This window comes from Bicyclus anynana, chromosome 7 (assembly GCF_947172395.1).
Source record: "Bicyclus anynana chromosome 7, ilBicAnyn1.1, whole genome shotgun sequence".
Taxonomy (NCBI): domain Eukaryota; kingdom Metazoa; phylum Arthropoda; class Insecta; order Lepidoptera; family Nymphalidae; genus Bicyclus; species Bicyclus anynana.
Window position 1 is genome coordinate 12,742,744 of NC_069089.1, and position 23,460 is coordinate 12,766,203.

Here is a 23,460-nt window from a genome sequence, read left to right on the forward strand (position 1 = left end):
GAGAACTTTCCACTTAGATAGGTTGTGACTGTATTAAAGGTCTGTTGATGAAGATGAAGGAGAGTTAAGGGAACTCCTTGACGGTTCACAGTAGCTACCTTGTGTTTCGTCATCAACCCATATTCGGCTCACTGCTGAGCTCGAGTCTCCTCTCAGAATGAGAGGGGTTAGGCCAATAGTCCACCACGCTGGCCCAATGCGGATTGGCAGACTTCACACACGCAAACAATGAAGATAATTCTCTGGTATGCAGGTTTCCTCACGATGTTTTCCTTCACCGATTGAGACACGTGATATTTAATTTCTTAAAATGCACACAACTGAAAAGTTGGAGGTGCATGCCCCGGACCGGATTCGAACCCACACCCTCCGGAATCGGAGGCAGAGGTCATATCCACTGGGCTATCACGGCTCTTTTTTCTGAATATTCATATTACGTGTGGATAAAGGGGGAGTGAAATTTTGTACATGAGTTAAGGTAGTATTTTTAAAATTGGGATTGTAGGACTTAGATACTTATCATAAGAAAATAACGTTTCAACTAATTGCTCATTAATTTTTGTTCACACTCAGTTAGGTGTGCTAACACTAAAAATTTTAAAATAAAAAAATTTAATAAAAAAAATTCAACCGACTTCCAACTCTAAAATTAACCTAAACTAAAAAGCAAAAAATAACATCTTACCTATGTGCTACCTTCTGATCAGTTTGAAGGCGGTGCCAATCCAGTGTCATGTTTTAATTAAAGCCGTTTCTGAAAGAACCACAGAAATTGTGTAATTTAAATGGCTTGAATTAAAACATCACTGGCTTGGCACCGCCTTCAATCTGATCAGAAGGTAGCACATAGGTAAGATGTTATTTTTTGCTTTTTAGTTTAGGTTAATTTTAGAGTTGGAAGTCTGTTGAATTTTTTTTATTAAAATTTTTTTTGTTTAAAGTTTATCTGTGGCCAAATGTCTAATAATCTAACGTTAACGCTGTGATTAAAAGATAGCCAAATAAGTAAGGATCTAGTTTCTAATAGAAAAATCCTAAAATATCCATAAATTTGCTTTTTATTCAACTTTTTCCTTAGTAGGCTCCAATTTCCCCCGTCTCCCCTACTCTTCACCAGTGCAGGTGGACGAAACCGCGTCACTATGTCAAATCTCCGTTGGAGATAGTGGCTGATTTTGTCCGTCACGCCCTTCACATATGTTAAGTACACTAGTGACCGGTTCACACAGGACGGTTTCCGCCTAGTTGTTGTTTGTGCCCATCTGGAACTCTGACGCCAACTATTGGGCCAGCGTGGTGGACTATTGGCCTAACCCCTCTCATTCTGAGAGGAGACTCGAGCTCAGCAGTGAGCCGAATATGGGTTGATAATGATGATGATGATGAAAAAAGCGCTCGTGCGAATGGGGGCTTAAGAATTAATAGTTAAGCCCACCACGCTCTATTCTTTTGTTTTTTGACAGAATTATACAGATTTATAAAGTTTGGTTGACTTTATGTTTTATACTAATTTGACGAGAATCAGGTGATGATCTACGATATAACCATCGCCAATAGTGTGAATTGTCTTTAGGTATCAAAGCTGAATAGGAGGGGCACATAGTTCGAAGAACCGATGGACAATGGGATCCCAAGGTCCTGGAAACTTCGTTCGGGTGCATTTAAAATAGCCTATCCGCCATCTTGGACGTCCGCCATATTGAATTTAAGTCACGTGACAATTTTTTTTTCGTATTTATGACAGCAAACCAAAGGGGTGGATTTCAAACAGCCAGTTGGCCATCTTGGGGAGGCCGCCATACTGGATTTGAAATGGCGTTTCTTAGCTAGTCATGTATTGTCATCAGAACTCAGAGCGTGTGCAAAATTTCTAATCGAAGACCAGGAAGTGTGTCAAATTAAGATTCCAAGATTTTTTTACATACATAGTTAGTTACAAGTTAAGCTAATTTATTCGTATTAAAAATATAGATAACGAACTCCTTGATAATGTAGCTTTCTATTGGTGAAAGAAGTTTTCAAATCGGTCTAGTAATTTTTGAGTTTATTTGTTACGAATTAGATGACAAAGAGAAAACTTGTGAATAAGCTGTCAGACACATAGAAAGTGGTGAAACTGACCCTTAATCAAGTCAATTGTGAAGTGCTACCAAAGATATCACTTGATCTTTGATTCTATATTATTTAATCTTCACCACAGTCTACGCCGCACATCATACGCACCAATCACGAACGTTCCACAACTGAGAGCACAGTTTTAGTCTATCGGTTTTACGGTTCAGTGTTTGCAATGGAAAGTGCTGGTTTGATCCGCGTAATCTCCTTCACGATCTCGATCCCGCATCCAATCTCACATGCCAGAGGCACAACACTAACGTATTACAGCCTAACCCCCAAATCACATGCATGAATCAGCCTGCAAGCCTCGCGATCAACGGTGTTATATTGATGTATTATACAAAAACTGTGACGAGACGTGATAGCCTAGTGGATATGAACTTTACCTTTGATTCGGAGGGCGTTGGATCGAATTCGGTCTGGGGCATGCACCTCCAACTTTTCAGCTATGCGCATTTTAAGAAATTGAAGGAAAACATCGTCAGGAAACTTGCATATTCTCCTTCTGAGAGGAGACTTGTGGTCAAGTGAGCCCTTTATATATAATAATCACACAATTGATTGATTGATTGAATAGAATTTTATGTTTTACTTATACAATATAGTTTGTAAAACATAAATAAGTAAATAAATTCGACAATTATAAAACAAAGTATTCCACCACGTTTTCTGTCTGTCTCCCTATTTGTCTGTCTGTTAGCGTTAAATTTATAAAACTATACTTCTCGAGATACTGAATGGATTTTCATGCAGTTTCACCAATAGATAGAGTGATTCTCAAGAAAGGTTTAGGTGTATAGTAGAGTTTAATCTGTTAAAATTCACGCCGTCAAAGAGCTTTCATGTTTCTAGACTGTAATAAGATAACATTACAGGCGTGTTAGTGTTTGTTAACTTAAGGAAAGTCAGCAAGTCAGAAACGCACTGTTATATAATTTTGAGGTAGTAGCAGAGCGGAGGAAGTTGTGTGATATAAAAATCTGCTTACTAAAAATACTATTACTCAGACAGATGAAAACTAATTAACATTATACTATGTTGACGCTGCTTCAGTTTCACACACAAACGCTCCTCTTTGTAATCTTACCAAACCAAACTTAACCGTCTTCCTAAAATAGGATAACGCACACAGACTGATATACCTGTTTATAAAATAGAGATACTCGTATCTATACTAATTACTATCGGATACCCGCGACTTCAGCCCTTAAGCCTCCATAATGCGGCCCTTACGCAATATTCGTTCTTTGCGGACATCTACCAACTATAAACTACATCCCTGCCAAATATTATGATTTTGAAATTTCGTGATGAGTTAGTTACCTTTCGCGTTTATATATTATTTAGATTATTATAGAGAGGTAAAGTTTATAAGATTGTAGGGAGTAATCTCTGTATCTACTAAACCAATTTTGGTTTTTTTTTCTAATTTACTATATAAAGCCACATCTATTATCTCCGTATTCCCACTAAAACAGGAATTACGCGATGCGTCCGCTAATCTCTTAAGGTCGCCATTGACGGTCAATTATTCTCACGTTTCTATAGAGAAAAAAACATACATACAGCCGAACGTAGAACCTCCTCCTTTTTGGAAGTCGGTTAAAAAGCAAAAGCAAACGGCAGTACCCACGCGGCATACTATACAAGTCATGTACTTAGTGACCAACACACGATCAATTATAGTCATGGGTGCTACAGAAACGTGAGATTAATTGACCGTTAGTGGCTAGCATTATAAACGGTAAAACTAAAATGGCAATATATTACATTGATTACAATATAACAGTGCCTATCATCTTACCCCTACCACAATCAAGATCCTACAACCCATTTCTTATTCAGGCACACAACCTGCCATTAAACGTAAGTGGCCTATCAATCAACCTAAAAGGAGAATAGTATTATTCCAAAAGGGTTATGTAATATTATTCCATAAAGAACAATAGTCATGCACCGTGAGTATCTTATATAATCTCTAACGATAATAATAATATGCTCCCGACTGAATTTTTCGACCACGGCAGCCAATCTCATGTTGATGTAATATAATATATATTATAGTGCACAAGTGTGTGTGCAAGCACAGGTGCACTCTCTATTATCTCAGCCTCATAGTCCGATGGGAGGGCAGACCGACTAGACCGGTAAGAGATCAGCAGGGTTATTATGTAACTCGGTGTACCATTCAAGTAATCAGTGACTACATCGTTTTTCATCGTATTTTCGTTTCTGCAATCATCTAACTTTGTGTTTTCAACGAAAGGACACAATAATAGTAGATTGTTATACAAGGGGCTAAAAAGACCTATTATATACGAGGTATTTTTAGGGCCCGAGACGTAAGGCGAGGGCGCCTAAATAGAAACCGACTTTATAATGGGTTTAGCCCCACGTGTTTTTATTACGATTGCGAGAAAATAAAATAGATTAGTACAATATTCAATGATTTATTTTAATTGAAAATTAAATGTACAAAGTCTACAATTTTGGATATTAAGGGAGATGCTTTTAACCAGTAACATAATTTGTGACTACTGTGAAGACGAATAATGAGTATGTAAGGTAAACATGGGAGATAATAGTTTAAAAAACTCCTTTCGTAAGTGAATCCATTCGTTGTTGTTTTCTCCACTTATTAAATTTTTCGTAGGTAAGTACCTATTTAAGTAAATGCGTCTCGACTTTGATGGTAACAGATTGAAAATTTTATCCATCTCCAAATTAGGATCACCATTCTCACTAGATGAAGACAACAATAACAATTATTGTTGAAAAATATGTAAGTTACGGTCACGAATTTACAATGAATTTCTTAAAAAAATCAAGTGTGTATTATTCACGCCAATTGTTTTTTAAATTCTCGCTTTTTGATTTTATTTTTTTCACATGAGAAAAAGGCAAAGGTATTACACCGTAAAGGATGTCCCATGTCTTCAAATCTCGCTCTATTCGCAACTCAATAAAAATTAAATAAAAAAAATTAACGCATTCCACAGACAAGATTTCACGCTGCATTTCATTCCAATTTAAAGTTTTTTATTTATTTTTCAAAACAATCAGGGCCTTACCTATAATGATTCTATTTTCGAATCAAACCTTTCATTCCATCCATTAAATTAAATTAAAAAAAAGGAGATTTCTTATAGTGACGTCATGAAACAGTTGAAATATATAGACCAACATGGCCGACAATATTTATTTTCAATCTAGTAAAACAATAATGGACTATTTAAGACCATTTAAAAAAAAGTGTCAACTAGCCTATAGGCCAACATTGTGGCGGTTTGCTGGGTGGTGGTGGTCCACCCCAAAAATAAAGCAAAACAACGCTTGCCGAATCAGCTAGAATACATATATTTTTAAATGCGAGTTTGTTTGAAAAACTTTTTAGCCCATTGAAAGCTAGTTTTACATACATTATCGGCGTGTAACATAATGGTTAAGAAATTAAAAATCACATGTCTCAAACGGTGAAGAAAAACGTCGCGAGGAAACCTTCATACCAGAGAATTTTCTTAATTATCTGCGTGTGTGAAGTCTGCCAATCCGCATTGGGCCAGCGTGGTGGACTATTGGCTTAACCCCTCACATTCTGGGAGGAGACTCGAGCTCAGCAGTGAGCCGAATATGGGTTGATAACGAACATAATGGTTTATTTTACCCCACGGGAACGGGCACTACGCGGGTGTAACCAATAGGCGTCCGTATTATAATCCGCATCATAGCGATGACGTGTTCCATATACTTAAAAACCCTCTTTGAATCTAATTCCCCGACATTTCTGGTTGATTGATGCACGTTATGTGCGCAAGGTGTGTAATACGCAAGTAATACGTACGTATTGCGTCACTGACTTCTGAGATTGGATGCTGGAAACGGTGCAGATTAGGGGATTCGGGAAATACCTACTGTAAACTGTCGTAATTTTTCTTACAGTTTTATTTGTATTTAGGTACTTTAGACTATTATCTATACATAGTACAAAACAGAGTCCAGCGTGGAGGACTAAGCCCTCTCATCGTGAGAGGAGACTCGTGCTCAACACTGAGCCGAATATGGGTTGTTAATGAATATAGAATAAAAGTCGAAAATTTGTATAGTGATTTAGGTATGAAAGCGTAATGAAAATTAATTAAAAAAAGCGTTAACTTAAGCAGTTTCACTGTCTGAAAAATCTAAATCTTTATCATATTCTTACTTAGCTTCAACTAATACATCATTGAGTTAGCACCGCCTTCAAACTGATCAACAGTTAGAACATAATGTGACATGGAACATTGTCTGTAAGTTTTATGTTTTTGAAGTCTGTTGATTTTTTTTATTACATTACCAAACGCTGCATGGAGATTTGAAGTTTAGGCTCACCGCACTACTCCTGCTAAAATTACAAGGATCTTAATATAGTATAGTAATTACCTAAATCTCTGAGCCACCATCTTCGTTCTATCTTCCAGGACCAACGCAGGTCTCTTCATTTTCTTAATCTAGCGGCTCTACAGATATTCAAGAGGCCTCTGTAATACTTTGATCGCTTCCGATCTATTGTAATATCGCCACTGACTAAATCTCCACTACCGAGCTTACGAAGAAATATCTTAGATGGCGGTTTAGTTGTAATACTAGCGGACGCCCGCGACTTCGTCGACGTGGAATGCGGTTTTTCATAAATCCCGCGGGAACCATGGATTTTTCGGGATGAAAAGCCAATGTGTTAATCCAGAGTAATAATTATCTATTTCAGACAAATCGCTTCAAAAACCGAATAACACACATACTTAGACACAAACTTTCGCCTTCATAATATTAGTGTAATTAGTGCTTTGCAATTACATAGAGTGTGCAGAGGTATTTCCTCTGCCTCTAGGCAGGGTCTGCATAGAGGCAGAGCTTAAGGTTGAACATGTGTCAATGAAGTCCACAGTGTCCAGAAAGTGCCCGCACTTAAAATACATGAGCTTTTCTTACTGTGCGCTAGTAGTTATGAAGCAACCTTGAAGGATTTTACCAGCGCTTTGGAGGGATTCCAAGCTTCAAACTTAGGACTTATTTTTTTTTTGGGTTTTCCATAGCTGCACACTAATAAGTGGTTAATAAAATAATAAAGAACAATCATTAAAACTATTAAATACTCAAATTCCCCAGTTAAACCTATGATAAGTTAAACAGACAATTACAATATCGATTCAGGACTTGTTATGGAAGCCAATACAATTGCCGGAGGCTGACCTGAATCGACGCCATTATGCTTTATTAAAGACAAGTCTCCGCCCATGACATTGCTTGTTAGGGTTTTCTATTTTGCCGCGGAGCCTCTTCACTTCCGTAGAGCGAATATAGACCACTTTTACAATTACTAAAATTACTTAGAACAGCAGGCTAGAATTCTGATATTTAATTTTATTTACCTACTAGGAAAAGGGGGTTAAATTTTTTTAAAAATTTTTGCAATTAAACAATGTCATGTCTTACATGTTAACGTAAGCATAAACAACCGGTCGGGTGGTATATAATTCATAAGCATAAACATTAAACATACATTAAGCGCCTCATTATATGTTCTGTGTCAGATGTGTCAGTGTGTGCAGATAATTATATTTTAAGGAAACTAAGAAATGGATTTAAAAATGAAAAAAAAACAAAGTTGAAGAAAAGTTTCAGAACTTTTGTCAGGACAACTTAATTAACAAATCAAATCAAAATGTAACCAAAACAGACCCTTGAATGGCAAAGAATAACCTTGAGAAGTCCAAGAAACTTGTGACTCTGGGTTTAAATTTAAGACCCCCTGATGATCTACTTCAGACACTCGCCTTTACTACTCCAGTTATTCTCTCCGCCTTTCCCAAACTAATCCATGAAGGATTACAACACAACAGATGTGGACTGACCGAACGCCACGAAAACAATGAAGCCGACCGTTCGGCGAGCCCCTTAAATCACAAATTGCTCCCGCCCAAACGTCCCCACTCACTAAGCCCTACTATTCACGCCATCTAGTATCGGTACGAGCCAACACGAGCCGATTAGATTATATTGACGGAACCGTTCGATCGTCGCCTTAGTTCTTTGTAGTTGAGCGTCATTGTGTTTCTCTCAGACTACCCTTTTCTTACAATATTCAATCAATCACTCAAGTCCGTGGTCATTGACCATGTTGATCAGTAACTATGACTAATTGGGATGTTTTCTATAAATTGCAGAAATGCAGTAGTTAAAAATTACAATTCGCATAGAAGCAGCAATACGATGCCCATTTATAATGTATGCAATATCTCTCGCCGTGCAATTATCGCGGCTGCGGTCATGTGAACTCGTATGGAATAGTCAGGGATAGTGTTTTCGAAACGAAATTGCAAATCCATTTATTAGTAGATAGGTTACACATATTTACTAAGGTTTAATTAATTTCAATAACTATCCCATTTCGTTCTATAGCAAACTAGCAGACGCCCTGCGGTTTTCCCCGCGTAGTTTCTGTTTTCTCAAGAATACAGTAATAAAATATAGCTTATAAAACTCACAAATAATGTAGCTTCCTATTAGTACAAGAATTTTCAAAATCCGTTTAGTACAACCTCACTAACTTTACCTCTTTAGAATCTATATATATAAAAATTAATTGCTGTTCGTTAGTCTCGCTAAAAGTCGAGAACGGCTTAACAGATTTATCTTATCTTGGTCTTGAAATGTTCGTGGAGGTATAGGGAAGGTTTAAAAGGTGAGGAAAAAAACAAATAATTTCCGGGAATACCCTAAAAACTGCCCTTTTCTATTTCCCATACAATCGTTTAAGAATCAAGCGGGAAGGGTAGGGTAGGGGTAGGGTAGGGGTAGGGTAGGGGTAGGGTAGGGGTAGGGTAGGGGTAGGGTAGGGGTAGGGTAGGGGTAGGGTAGGGTAGGGGTAGGGTAGGGTAGGGTAGGGGTAGGGTAGGGTAGGGGTAGAGGTATAGAAGGGTAGAGTAGGGATAGAGAATAAGTGCACTTATGTCAAAACGAAGCTTGACCGGGTCCGCCAGTATTAGTATAAATGCCGTAAAGATGCTTCTACTCTAACTACTTGTAACCCCGATTTCACCCGCGTAACGCATTCATGCCTAATTAATCGTCCGCATATTATAGCAATGGTAGGTATATAAATCAATTCAGTGTTTGAGAAACCCCGCGAAAACCATGGCTTATTCCTATATAAAAAATACCTGATGTTTATATTAATCCTTTCCAAATTTTAGCGAAATCCAATTTCCAACAGTTTTTGCATAAAAAACTAACAAACATCTATAGATTTACACATACAAAGTTATTTATAAACTGTCAAACGTCTGCTGTCGTTGGACTGTGGTTAGTACTACCACTCCTATGGGAATACGGGGACAAAATATAGAATTTGGCACTTACAAATAACGTCGCTTTATATTGGTTAAAGAATTTGCAAAATCGGTTCTCTAGATCCAGAGTCCCCTACCACACCACAAATTTAACCTCTTTTTTATTATATTACTATAGATTATATAAAACGCTACACACAATAACTGGGTACCTGCAGAGAGAAGTTGATAGTAACAGGCAACACTGACGGGACAAGACCGAGGGGCCGCTCACCAGCACGAAGGGCTGGACTGCTGAAAGAGGATAAAAAGATGAATTTCTACACGCTAACAAATATGGATACCAACATGTAGACCCCGAGGGACTTGGGATCTTATCAGGACCACGATCTTAAGAAATGAATGAACGACCGCAGAGAGAGACACACAAAAATGAAATGCTTGCATAATATTTGTAACAGCAAAATTATATCACTAAATCGGTCATTAAACCGTGAAACGAAAATTCTTTTTACATTTATTTTGTTTTCAATGCTGCCTTACATCTCGCCCTGCCTTCTCTTTAATGATAATACCTTTCTCTTCCTTCTATTGTCTCTGTAAACACATTTCAATACTAATTCTCGTGAACGCAACGTTGTTATTTTACGTCTAAAATTCTTTTCCTTTTCTTTTATCGTAAAAATTGCGAAGTTTCCCCCATTTGAATACGGGTTGGGTCACATTATATAATATGTTTAAAATTCATCATGGTTGCTTAGTCTATAATGCTCACTTTACTGATTTATTTGATTTTGTTTCCTGTTTACTATTTATTTTTGGTATAAGGTGCTACAATGTCTACTGGTTAATTTAATCTATATAATTGTTTATATATATATAATTGTTTATTTGCAAGAATACAACATTCCACTAAATTAATAGTGTGCAAATATAAAAAATACAAATAGTCACAATTACCAAATTAATACTTATAATAAATATGTAGAGAGGAGAGGTCAATTCTGTATGTGAAATATATTTCCAAAATAACTATCAGGGGGTGATTAGTGATCGATATTGATGCTAAAAATGCAATCAGTTATTTTTTTGTCTGTCTGTATGTTCGATAGAGAAACAAAAACTACTCGACGCATTTTAACGAAACTTGGTACAATTATTCTTCATTCCATTTTTACAGCGATACTAATGTAAGGGCTAGTTTAAAGAGGTCTAAGGGCGAACGAAGTGGCGGGCGTCCGCTAGTATAAACATAAAATTGTATAACCTTATGTTTGAATAATTTAATATTATGAATGCGAATTTGTTTGTTTGTTTTATTGCGACATTATCAGTGATTAACATAATATCATGTTACATACCCTGTAATTTCCACGGGCATGTGAATGCGGGTGAAACCGCGGAATGTCCGCTAGTATACTTATAATAAAACTGTAAAAGGTCAAATTCCGTACATCAAAGATATTTTGAAAATTTTAATTGGAGGGCGTTATATAATCGGTACTGAAGCCAAAAATTTTTTTTTTTTATTTCTTGTCTGTCTGTTTGTCTGTCCGTGTTTTTTGTTGACCGGGCATCACGCTGAAACTACTGAATGAATTGAAATCAAACTTGGAACGATTAGAGATCATAATACAGAGAAGGTTATAGGATACTAATCCCTATTTCCACGCATGCCATAGGTAAATTAAGAACGAGGTATTTTACCTTTTTATTATGCGTTACCACGTAATTGCTTTCTTTGTATTTCGTTTGATTCTTACGAAATTGAAAATAACAACAAAATATTGGAAAATATCAAAAAACTCTACTAAATGTTTGTTATTCAATCACCGCTCAACGGCTTAACGCATCTGGATGAAATTTTTGCTATGCAAGAATATTTCTGTTGTTGTAGTAAAAACATCATGAGGAAACCTGCATACCAGAAAATTTTCTTAATTCTCTGCGTGTGTGAAGTCTGCCAATCCGCATTAGGTCAGCGTGGCCTAATTCCTCTCATTCTGAGAGGAGACTCGAGCTTAGCTGTGAGCCGAATATGGGTTGATAATGATGTTAGATTTATATCAGCAAAACAAGCTACTTTTTATTTTGATATTCCCACAGGAATAGGATTTTGGTGGAATAAAGCAAAGCAAAGAGGCACAGCTAATAAAAACCCAAAAACAATAAAGTTACTCTAATACACGCTAAACTGGGTAGTCAATCATACTTTTAAATTTTTTTGCTCAAAATATTTGTAACCATCTACTTATTTAAGTATATAAAGAAAGTTGGGGTAATTCGGTACTTATAAATCCAAAATGGCTATTAAACAAATTTACGGTAGGTAAATTTTTAGGCCCTTCCTATTAAAGTAAGTCATCCGTGAAAATGTCAAAAGTACAACAAGGCCTCCTTATAAGAAAAGAAAACTCATTTCCTCAAAACAAGTTTAAGGACCATTCTTAAAGAAACAATATCAAAGTAATATTCATCACTTTTATATCCCGCTGAAATCTGAAAAGGGATTTTCATAAAGCACAATATCTCGCGGTTTTCCTTATAAATGAGCTTCAATAAAAACAAATGAAATAAATGTCAGAGCTCTGGCAGATGGTGGGGAAGCCATTGTATCTCTCGTCATAATTTTAATTTCGCCAAAAAGAAAATCAACGTAATATCTTCCAAACAATTTGCGGTAAAAATTGACGAAGTTTTCAACGTTTAAGCGTTAATTTATCAATCAAAAGACAATGTTTATCTCTTCAATATGACTTTGTATAAATGAAAAGTATTAAAATAAATTGTTGGACGATTAAAATTTATACATAGCGTGCGGATCCGGTCAAGCTTCGCTTTGACTGATGTTCACTTCTACTCTACAATACTCTACCCTACCCCTCCCCTACCCCTCCTTACCCATTGCCTACCCCTCCTTAACCCCTACCCTACTCCTAACCATTGACCCTTAAACGTTTGTATGGGAAATAGAAAAGAGTTGTTTTTATGGCTTTGCCGGCAATTATTCTAATTTTTCTCACCTTTTAAACCTTCCCTATACCTCCACGAAAATTTACAAACCAAGATAAGATAAATCCGTTCTCGAGTTTTAGCGAGACTAACGAACAGCAATTCATTTTTATATGTATAGACATCTCAAGAAAGACGAATATCAGTATGGATTCACCATGTGGGTGACGGGTCCAGCGTGTGGTAGAGAAATAATCTCCGAGAAGATCCTTGATCCTCCGTGACTTGAGACCCGGGTGTAAGTTTACCCGGGGACGGTTGACGGGGCTTACATTTATTACTCATGTTCTTCTTTCTACCGCCAAATTTGATTGCATCTTACGAGAGCTTTTGGTAGAGATAACCTCATCGTTACATTCTAGTAAGGTTAAAATCTTTAAGCAGATTATAGGTTAGAGTTTTAGCGGGTTTAGCTTTCGCACCCATTTCAACCTTATACTAACTGACTAAATATCTAATAAGTCTAATAAATCTTTTGAAGTTTTCCATAAACAAAATTAAATTAATCTCGTCAAATATAACAACTTGGGAAGAATTCTATTTCCTTTGTTTACTAAGTTACAACATTCACCAAAGACAGACGAAATTAATAATGACCAAGAGTCTTGAAAGTCAAGTTTAACGAAGAGGAAAACAGATTATAATGTGGCATCCAACTTTGCCTTGAACCACTTACTTACTTACTACATTAAATTATAAACTCGAAACACTGATCTATCTTTTCTATGAACAAGAACCGAAAGATTATTATCAGTCCATGCTCCAACAACCAATACCCCCCACCCCGTTGGTCTATTATCCTATCCACTCCTAATACAGTCTTTCCCGACTAGTTAGAGGGGAATGGGAATATTGGCAAAAAAGCAAGGACTTTGGGACATGGATGTATAGTGCATGACAAAGGTTCAGACCTTCTTAATACTTAAAAATTGATATTAGTTTCTAGCGGTGGGTTACCACAAAGGAGCGTCCGGCGACAGACTTATATTAATGACTTGGCTTATATTATAATTTATATTATAATATTATAATTGATGACTTATATTATCCCGGAGAAGGTAGGAAGGTATACTCTTTATAATTGCACGGTATACCTTTGTTACCTGCTGTATACCTTTCCATCAAAGGTTCTTGAACAACCATGGTCTTTCAAATATTTACTGTCCGAGTAATGTTTATGATGACCAAATCCCAGGAAAACGTATAGAATCTCATTCGTATAGAAGTTCATTCTTGATTAAACCTCACCTGATGGTAAGATGGAATGTAAAATTTTTATGATAACTCCATAGGATTCTTCTCTAATTCAAATTTAACGTAATCTTTTAATTTTAAGATAAGGTTATAAATAGAAAAGTTTAGGTAACAAAAGAGTAAGGCAAATATCTGAATCTGTTAGCTCAAAAACCTTATTACGAGAAATGTAATTAATTTACCTTTCGGCCTTAATTATAACTATAAAAGTCAAAGCTGCGAATTTGATACAGATAACATAAAACAGACTCCTAATGAATTTGCGAGGCGAGGCGTTGCATCGTAATCCTGTTTAATATTATATCAAAGAGATATCTTTTAACGAAGTAAATTAACGCGTTTATTAACATCTTCTATGTTTAGGATTAATTCGTAGTTTGATGGCCTCCGTGGCGCAGTGGTATGCGCGGTGGATTTACAAGATTGAGGTCCTGGGTTCGATCCCCGGCTGAGCTCATTGAGGTTTTCTTCATTGGTCCATGTCTGGCTGGTGGGAGGCTTCTGCCGTGGTTAGTTACCACCCTACCGACAAAGACGTACCGCCAAGCGATTTAGCCTTCCGGTACGATGTCGTGTAGAAACCGAAAGGAGTGTGGATCCTAACAAGTTAGCCCGTTTCCATCTTAGATTGCTTCATCACTTACCATCAGGTGAGATTGTAGTCAAGGGCTAACTTGTAAAGAATAAAAAAAAACCTGCTAAATGAAATTTTCTTCAACCTACTACATAAGTTGAGCAATAAATGCATGTTGAGCATGCACTTATTTAGCAACATTTTCGCAAAATTAAGTAAATTAAACAACCAACATACATTTTGGAAACACTGCGGCGGAATGCATGTGAACCGCAATTCTGAAGATTTTCACGACAACACGTGAAACATACGTGTTAATACAAATTTGCTTATTTTAGGAATATGTAGTTTTGTATATCCACTTCCCTTTATATATAACTTTTTCAATCTTCTTTTAGTGACCTTTATCATTTCGTATAATATACTAGCTGACGCCGCGCGGTTTTACCCGCGTGGTTTCCGTTCCCGTATGAATATGAGGAATACGGGTATAATATATTATAGCATATATTACTACTTATAGCCTTCCTCGATAAATGGGCTATCTAACACTGAAAGAATTTTTCAAATCGGACCAGTACTGCCTATGATTACCGCGTTCAACTAAACAAATAAACAAACTCTTCAGCTTTATAAATTTAGTATAGATTTGTCTTTGTAAATAAGTTTTCTGTCACTCGCAATTTTTTCTTGACCTTAAATACTCATCACTTATTTTTATACTATCGGGCGCCCGATATTCGTTAGTGTGAAATTCAGTGGTTCATAAATCCCGTGGAAACCATGGATTTTTAAACGATAAAAAGTACCCGTTTTGTTGTTCAATAACCTCCTCTATCTACGAGTGAGAGTCCCCTTTATTATAATGGGTTGTTTTTCAGTATCGTGTAAAGCACTTGAGTAAATACAGTTATCTTAAAATCGACATACAGACGCATCCATTTTATTTTATATGTGTTGACGTATCCTACTAATATTTGACGGCCTCCATGGCGCAGTGGTATGCGCGGTGGATTTAGAAGACGGAGGTCCTGGGTTCGATCCCCGGCTGGGCAGATTGAGATTTTCTTAATTGGTCCAGGTCTGGCTGGTGGGAAGCTTCTGCCGTGGCTAGTTACCACCATACTGGCTAAGACGTACCGCCAAGTGATTTAGCGTTCCGGTACGATGCCGTGTAGAAACCGAAAGAGGTGTAGATTTTCATCCTCCTCCTAACAAGTTAGCCCGCTTCCATCTTAGACTGCATCATCACTTACCATCAAGTGAGATTTTAGTCAAGGGCTAACATGTTAAGAATAAAAATAAAAACGCGAAAGTTTGTAAGGATGTTTGGATATTTGTTACTCTTTAACGCCGCTACTTCTAAAGCGATTTGGCTGAAATTTGGAATGAAAATAGATTTTACTCTGGATTAACACATAGGCTCCTTTTTATCCCGAAAAAATTCATGGTTTGCCGAGATTTGCAAAAACTGATGATTTTGGTGATATGAATGTTTGTTACTCTTTCACGCCTCGACTACTGAACTGAATTAGCTGAAATTTGATATTAAGATATATTATAGCATGGATTAACACATAGCTTTATTATCCCGGCAAAAATCCATGGTTCCCGAGGGATTTGTAAAAAACTAAATTCCACGCGGACGAAGTCGCGGGCGTCCGCTAGTTGATATATAAATAAAAGTTAATAATATTCATATTATTAAAATATGTATAAAATACTACAACTTATCAAAATGTATTTGTATATTTAGCCCTCTGTGCTGGCGAACCATGATAAAAGCTTTAAAGCTGTGTGGTATTTCGACGTCCTAATCGGTGATTTGTTTCGGAATAGAGGCATTTATTATTGCCTAATATGAATACATTAGTTAGTACCTATTCGCTGATGTAAATTGTGAAATAGGTATTACGATTTACATTACCATGCCTAAGGCTTACTGTGGGCGCGTAATAGCATATTCGAATTTCATATAGCTAACTGTATTAAAGTTGCATCGACACTTTCAATATTAACATCCAACTATATTGAATATTATATTTATATTTTTTTATTCTTTACTGTCTCACATGATTGTAAGTGATGATTCAATCTAAGATGGAAGCGGGCTAACTTGTTAGAAAGAGGATAAAAATTCACACTCCTTTATGTTTCTACACGGCATAGTACCGGAACGCTAAATCGCTTGGCGGTACGTCCTTACCGTTAGGGTGGTAACTAGCCACGGCCGAAGCCTCCCACTAGCCAAAACTTATTAGTGTATTATTAATTTCTTTTCCTTTTTAAATAAACTACGAATAGCTCTTACTTATCTATACTAATATCTTATAGAGGATTTGATTCATTGTTTATTTGTTTTTCCATTGAATAGGCTCTGCAACTACTGAACCGATTTGAAAAATTCTTTCAATGTTCTGAAGCTACACTATCCCCGATTGCTATAGGCTATATTTTATCCCATTATTCCTACGGGAACGAGAACCGGGTGAAACTACGGCGTTTGTTAGTTGATATTGTAAATGCTAAATTAAGTTAATCTTGCTGTCTGTCACATTTTCATAACTAAATCACGTTTCAATTGTTTTTAAGAAAAATGTCCTATTTATTTACTGACCATTACCTCGGTTATTTCTAAGTTTAACGTGAAATTATTTTAGTACGTATAATAGCGACCCCGCGCTGCAAATTATTAATCGACTGTTTTATATTCCACAAATAAAAATAACTCTTCCGTGGAGGGAATAGTTCTCAAAGTTATTATCATTGCAAAATGTATATTTTCTACTCACTTCATAGATTAAAGCGAATAAAATATTAGCGCAAGCAGATCTCGCTCGCAACTGTACGGAGCACCTCAGCAAAGATATTCAAATTATTCAACTGAAGTGCTAACTAATAAACTTCTCTTCATGTGCTGCGAATATTAATTTACTAAGATGGATCTATTCGTTTTGAACATACCAAATATAATTTAATTTTGCATACAGTTGATTGAAATACCAAAATAATATGTTGCGTTAGGAATGAACAAACTTAAACAAAGCGTAGGTATACCTACCTTGTTTTTGGATTAAATAAATTCAAATTCTACCTTTTATAGATGAGCCCCCATTCGCACGAGAGGTTTTTAACGTGCGTTAAAAAAGCGTTCAAATATAGTATGAAGTTAAATGAAGGTATTTAACTTCATATTTCCAACGCAAAAATTTCAAAATGCAACACTGTTCGAAAAAAAGCGTCGTGTTTTAAAAACGCTGTCTTGTGAACATATACTTGCATAATTGCATTTGTTGTATTTGAACGCTTTTTTAATGTCCGTTAAAAAAGATCACGTGCGAATGAGAGCTAACTTTCAATATATCGATTCTGTCCATTTGGAACCTTATTGATTGTCACAGTTAAAAGGACCATATAGATACACATAATATAATGTACATTTAGCCCTCATTCGCACGAGAGTTTTTTTAACAAAAGTGAAAAAAGCGTTCACACAGCCCGACCCAGGATTCGGACCTAGACTCAATAAGTATCAGTTTTTGGTAACATTAATCAAAGTACAGGCATTCGTTGTTTATAACAATACTAGTTAACGCCGCGCGGTTGCACCCGCGTGGTTTCCGTTCCTGAAGGAATACGGGGATAAAATATCTTATATCTTACACTGAAAGAATTTTTGAAATCAGACTAGTAGTTCCTGAGATTAGTGCGTTCAATCAATGAAACAAACAAACTCTTCAGCTTTGTAATATTAGTTTTAACAATATTGTACGATTATTGTGTCTAATATCTAATAATAGTATAAGAATATATTAGTGTATTAGCAAAAACAATGGAAAATTGCAATCACAACAGGAAAATGCATTAATAATAAACTGAATGAAGATTTTTTTGTAGGTCACAATCTGCCCACGTTATTAATCATCTTCTGATTAAAAGCCATTGATTACAGATTAAACATGCATTTAATAGCTCACTAATCGATCGTTCGCGTGCTCGCTCCTGCGGTCCACTGTATGTTGTTCAATTTATTTTTAACAAAGCTCGTTACGTCGATAAAAGTTATTACGTTTTTGTGACTTAAACTACACTGAAAAAAATAAGCTACCGCCTTGTAAGTTCTTACTACGGGTGCAGCTTACGTAAATTATATGCCGTATACTTAGTAATGGTGTAGCTTACTGTACCGTTTCAACACAACTAGCTAGCTAGCTAGCTTTTTTTAATTTAAAATTATAAATAACTACATATTTTTCAACATTAATTGTTATTGTTGTCTTCATCTAGTGAGAATAGTGATCCTAATTTGGAGATGAATGAAATTTTCCATCAAAGTCGAGACGCATTTATTTAAATACCTACCTAGGTAAAGTGGAGAAAATAACAACGAATTGATTCACTTATGAACGGAGTTTTTTAAACTATTATCTCCCACGTTTACCTCACATACTCATTATTCATCTTCACAGTAGTCGGAAATTATGTTACTGGGTAAAAGCATCTCCCTTAATATCCAAAATTGTAGACTTTGTACATTTAATTTTCAATTAAAATAAATCATTGAATATTGTACTAAACTATTTTATTTTCTCGCAATCGTAGTGAAAAGCTGAGTGTAACACGTGGGGCTAAACCCATTATAAACTCGGTTTCTATTTAGGCGGCCCTCGCTTTACGTCTCGGGTCCTAAAAATACTTCGTATATAATAAGTATTTTAGCCCCTAAGTATAACAATCTACTATTATTACGTACGAATAGAATAATGAAAATAAATTTGAATACTTTTGGAAATTTATAAATGTCAAGTCACCGAGCGAACGGATCTAATTTGTATCAGCCGGTGCAGCCATATTCGAAACTTGTGACTCAGCGCTTCCTTATTCACAAGCTCTTCGCTGACACTTGACTTTGCATTATAATGCATACAATATTCAAAGGAGCATCAGTTTAGTTCGCATGGAAAGCATTTCTAATGAACTTAGAAGATCTTGATAGCTCAGTACTACTTTATTTATACATATTATATTTATGCAGTGATAGCCGTGATAGCCCAGTGGATATGACCTCCGCCTCCGATTCCGAAGGGTGTGGGTTCGAATCTGGTCCGGGGCATGCACCTCCAACTTTTCAGTTGTGTGCATTTTAAGAAATTAAATATCACGTGTCTCAATCGGTGAAGGAAAACATCGTGAGGAAACCTGCATACCAGAGAATTATCTTAATTATCTGCGTGTGTGAAGTCTGCCAATTTGCATTGAGCCAGCGTGGTGGACTATTGGCCTAACCCCTTTCATTCTGAGAGGAGACTCGAGCTCAGCAGTGAGCCGAATATGGGTTGATGACGACGATTATATTTATTGTTTAGGTATTTTAGCGGACTCAAAAGTGGATACAAAATAAGAAAACTAATGTCGAACAAAGGTTATTATTCACAACATTTGTCAGGACAACTTATTAACAAATCAAACTGTAACCCAAATAAGACCCTTGAATGGCAGAGAATGACCTTGAGTGAAGTCACGCACTTGTGAACGTTGTGTGTAATGTTATGGCGCGTTTGACTTTTAACAAACACTCCCTTTTTCCACTCAAGTCACTCTCTCCGCCTATCCCATTCAGTTTTTCACAAACCCCACGGGAACCATGGATTTTTCCAGGATGATGATAATGAATGTATGTGTTAGTCCAGAGTGAAATCGATTTCCATTCCAAATTTCAGTCAAATCGTAAGCATTACTTAAGCTAGTCAGACATGGATCTACACAGAAAAAGTAAAAAACAAAAGTTTCATCACGTCAACATGCTATGGAACGCAGCATACTGAAATTGAGGAAGATACAAAAAACAAGAAACGTAGACATCCGAATGAAAACTAAATTAACAGATGCTCTTCATTTCAGTTTGAAATAAACAGCAGGAACAAACTGGATGCATTTGGCCAAAGATAGGGAAAAATGGAAAAAGATGGAGGAGACTTTTACCCATATACAAAAAAACAGAAATACTTTAAAATTTATTATTAACATTATGTATTGTAAAATTGTTAAGTGGAAATAAAGCAATAATAATAACAATAAGTGACATCTCTAAAAATATCGTTGGTCACTACCCATTGCGCCACGAGGTCATCATCTAATAATCTAAACTATTGGATTATATTGAATCTATTTGGCTTTCTACGAGTGTATCAAGAGTAGTGTGTGCTCAGGCTGTCATTGCCTTCACAGTAGTTCTAACAGATGCATCTGTATGATTTATGAGGCTGCGACAGCGGCTGATACATGATGTCCATTATTCTGTCATTATTCAATAATGATTACTAGGATAACATACTGCATTAGTGCTTCGCATGGTGAAAGTTACTAAATAAAACTATATATAAACAGAATTCATGACTGCTGATTTCCTCGAATGTTAGGGTCCTCGATTATTGGATTGAACAATTAAAATATTATAGTTTTACTTTTTTTGTACTGAGTAAGAAGTTAATGGTACAATATCTGTCATGTCTAGTAGTCTTACTAATATAAACGCGAAAGTTTGTATGGATGTATGTTTGGATGTTTGTTACTCTTTAACGCCGCTACTACTGAAGCGATTCGGCTGAAATTTGGAATGGAAATAGATATTACTACTTTTGTTCCGAAAAAATCCATGGGTTCTCGAGTTTTGCGAAAACCTGATAATTTTGATAGTACGAATGTTTTTTACTCTTTCACGCCTCGCCTACTGAACCAAATTACCTGAAATTTGAAGTAGAAATGGATTATAGTCTGGATTAACACATGGGCTACTTTTCATCCCGGAGAAATCCATGGTTCCCGCGGTATTTGTGAAAAACTGAAGTCTACGCGGACGAAGTCCGCTAGTGTTAATATAAAATTAATTATTTTAGATTGTTATTATCCCACCGTAAAGAGGGGTGGAGCTTAGACCCACCATGTTGCTCCAATGTGGGTTATGCAGCGGCAGACGACCATTATCACTATAATGACAATGACCGAGACTGGTGGCTTAACGTGCTCTCTGAAGCATGATTGTAAACCCCCAACTCCGAATTTTACTGAAATTTCCCAGAAAAAAATAAAAGCTTAATAATAACCAGGACTTCGATCTGATCAAAATCAAAGCCATTGACTATAAACAGTAATTCATTTAAAGTTCTAGTTCTAGGTAAACTGTAGATCAATTACTGTTTATGGCTAACAAATCCGCATCGTACGTATCGGACGCATCGCATAAAACGGATTTTTAATTTTACGATAGATAAAATCCGTTCGATGCGATCCGTACGATGCGTATCAGTAGACGCATGACTTTCTATACAAAGAATACTAAAATCGGATGCGGATCTGTAGACGCCTACGTCTAATGAGAAAGGTTTGACAACAGTTGATTTTCAGCGACATTAACAGAAATAATGAGTCAATCAGTTGTCACATTGGCTCCTTATTAATCGGGGAATGTGTGACATTGTGGGAGACATCGGAAACTGCCTCGTGACAGGATAATGAGCTCACGCGAGCCGCCACTCGCAGCCGGTCGACAAACCGATAATTTGCAGAAACGACGAAAGCGCTTCCAATTTCAAACCTCACTGAGTACATTCAATCTCTTGTTTTGTCATCTATCTTTAACATTTGAGTGCAATTATTGTGACCTTATGACTTTTAAGGATTGTTTTTAATACTTGACCTAAGAAAGGATATAAAACTGCACGTCTAACTTTTTTAGACGTGCAGACGTGTCAAATATCACGTCGTGTCTCAAAACGTGCGTACTAATTATGAAAATTCTCTGCGTGTGTGAAGTTTGCCAATCATTGGGCCAGCGTGGTGGATTATTGGCCTAACTCCTCTCATTCTGAGAGGAGACTCGAGCTCAGCAGTGAGCCGAAAATGGGTTGATAATGATGATGATGATGATGATGATGATGATTTATTTTAGTTTTCAAAATAACATTTTAGCATAAAGGGAATAGAAAACCATAATATAAAGTAACAATGACCAAGACTTTTGATTATTATAATATCTAGAAAAACTTAAGGTCGAGGAGAAATTCTACGCTTTCTTTATTATATTTCAACTTAATATTTAAATCTGTATCGCCATCGAATTATGGATGGAACAAGAAACCCGAGCGAAATGTCGAAGTTTTCGATATTTGATTTTATCGTTGCAAAGAATCAGTCTTTGAACCGAGTTTCAAAGACCTCAGTGTATGAAGGATTTAGAACTACGAGTAGGAACGGCGCAGATGCGATACTGGGAAGCTCTCAAAAGCAAGTTTCCTTCTTATTTTGAAATGAGTTAGTTTCCTTGAGTGTACGCTTTACAAAGAAAGGTCTCCTCAAGATGTGGAAATGGCACTTATTTACTAAGTACTTTAAAATAAAGCTTTGAAGATTACTTAATTTAAAAAATTTTAATAAAAAAAATTCAACCGACTTCCAACTCAAAAATTAACTTAAACTAAAAAGCAAAAAATAACATCTTACCTATGTGCTACCTTCTGATCAGTTTGAAGGCGGTGCCAAGCCAGTGATGTTTTAATTCAAGCCGTTTAAATTACACAATTTCTGTGGTTCTTTCAGAAACAGCTTTAATTAAAACATGACACTGGATTGGCACCGCCTTCAAACTGATCAGAAGGTAGCACATAGGTAAGATGTTATTTTTTGCTTTTTAGTTTAAGTTAATTTTTGAGTTGGAAGTCGGTTGAATTTTTTTTATTAAAATTTTTATTTTTTAATTTTTAGTGTTAGCACATCTACTGAGTGTGAACTGACTGTCCTCCGTCTTCATCACCAGACCCCCTATGCAGTCACAATCCATATGGGTGGAAAGTTCTCATCAATATAAAATTTATCAAGTCCAAACACAAGGTAGCTACTGTGAACCGTCGAGGAGTTCCCTTAACTCTCCTTCATCTTCATCACCAGACCTCTAATACAGTCATAACCTATCCAGGTGGAAAGTTCTCATCAATACAAAATTATCAAGTCAAAACACAAGGTAGCTACTGTGAACCGTCGAGGAGTTCTCTTCACTGTCCTTCGTCTTCATCATCAGACCCTTAATACAGTCACAACCCATCTAGGTGGAAAGTTCTCATCAATACAAATAAATTAAGCCCAAACAAAAGGTACCTGCTGTAAATCGTTGACGAGTTC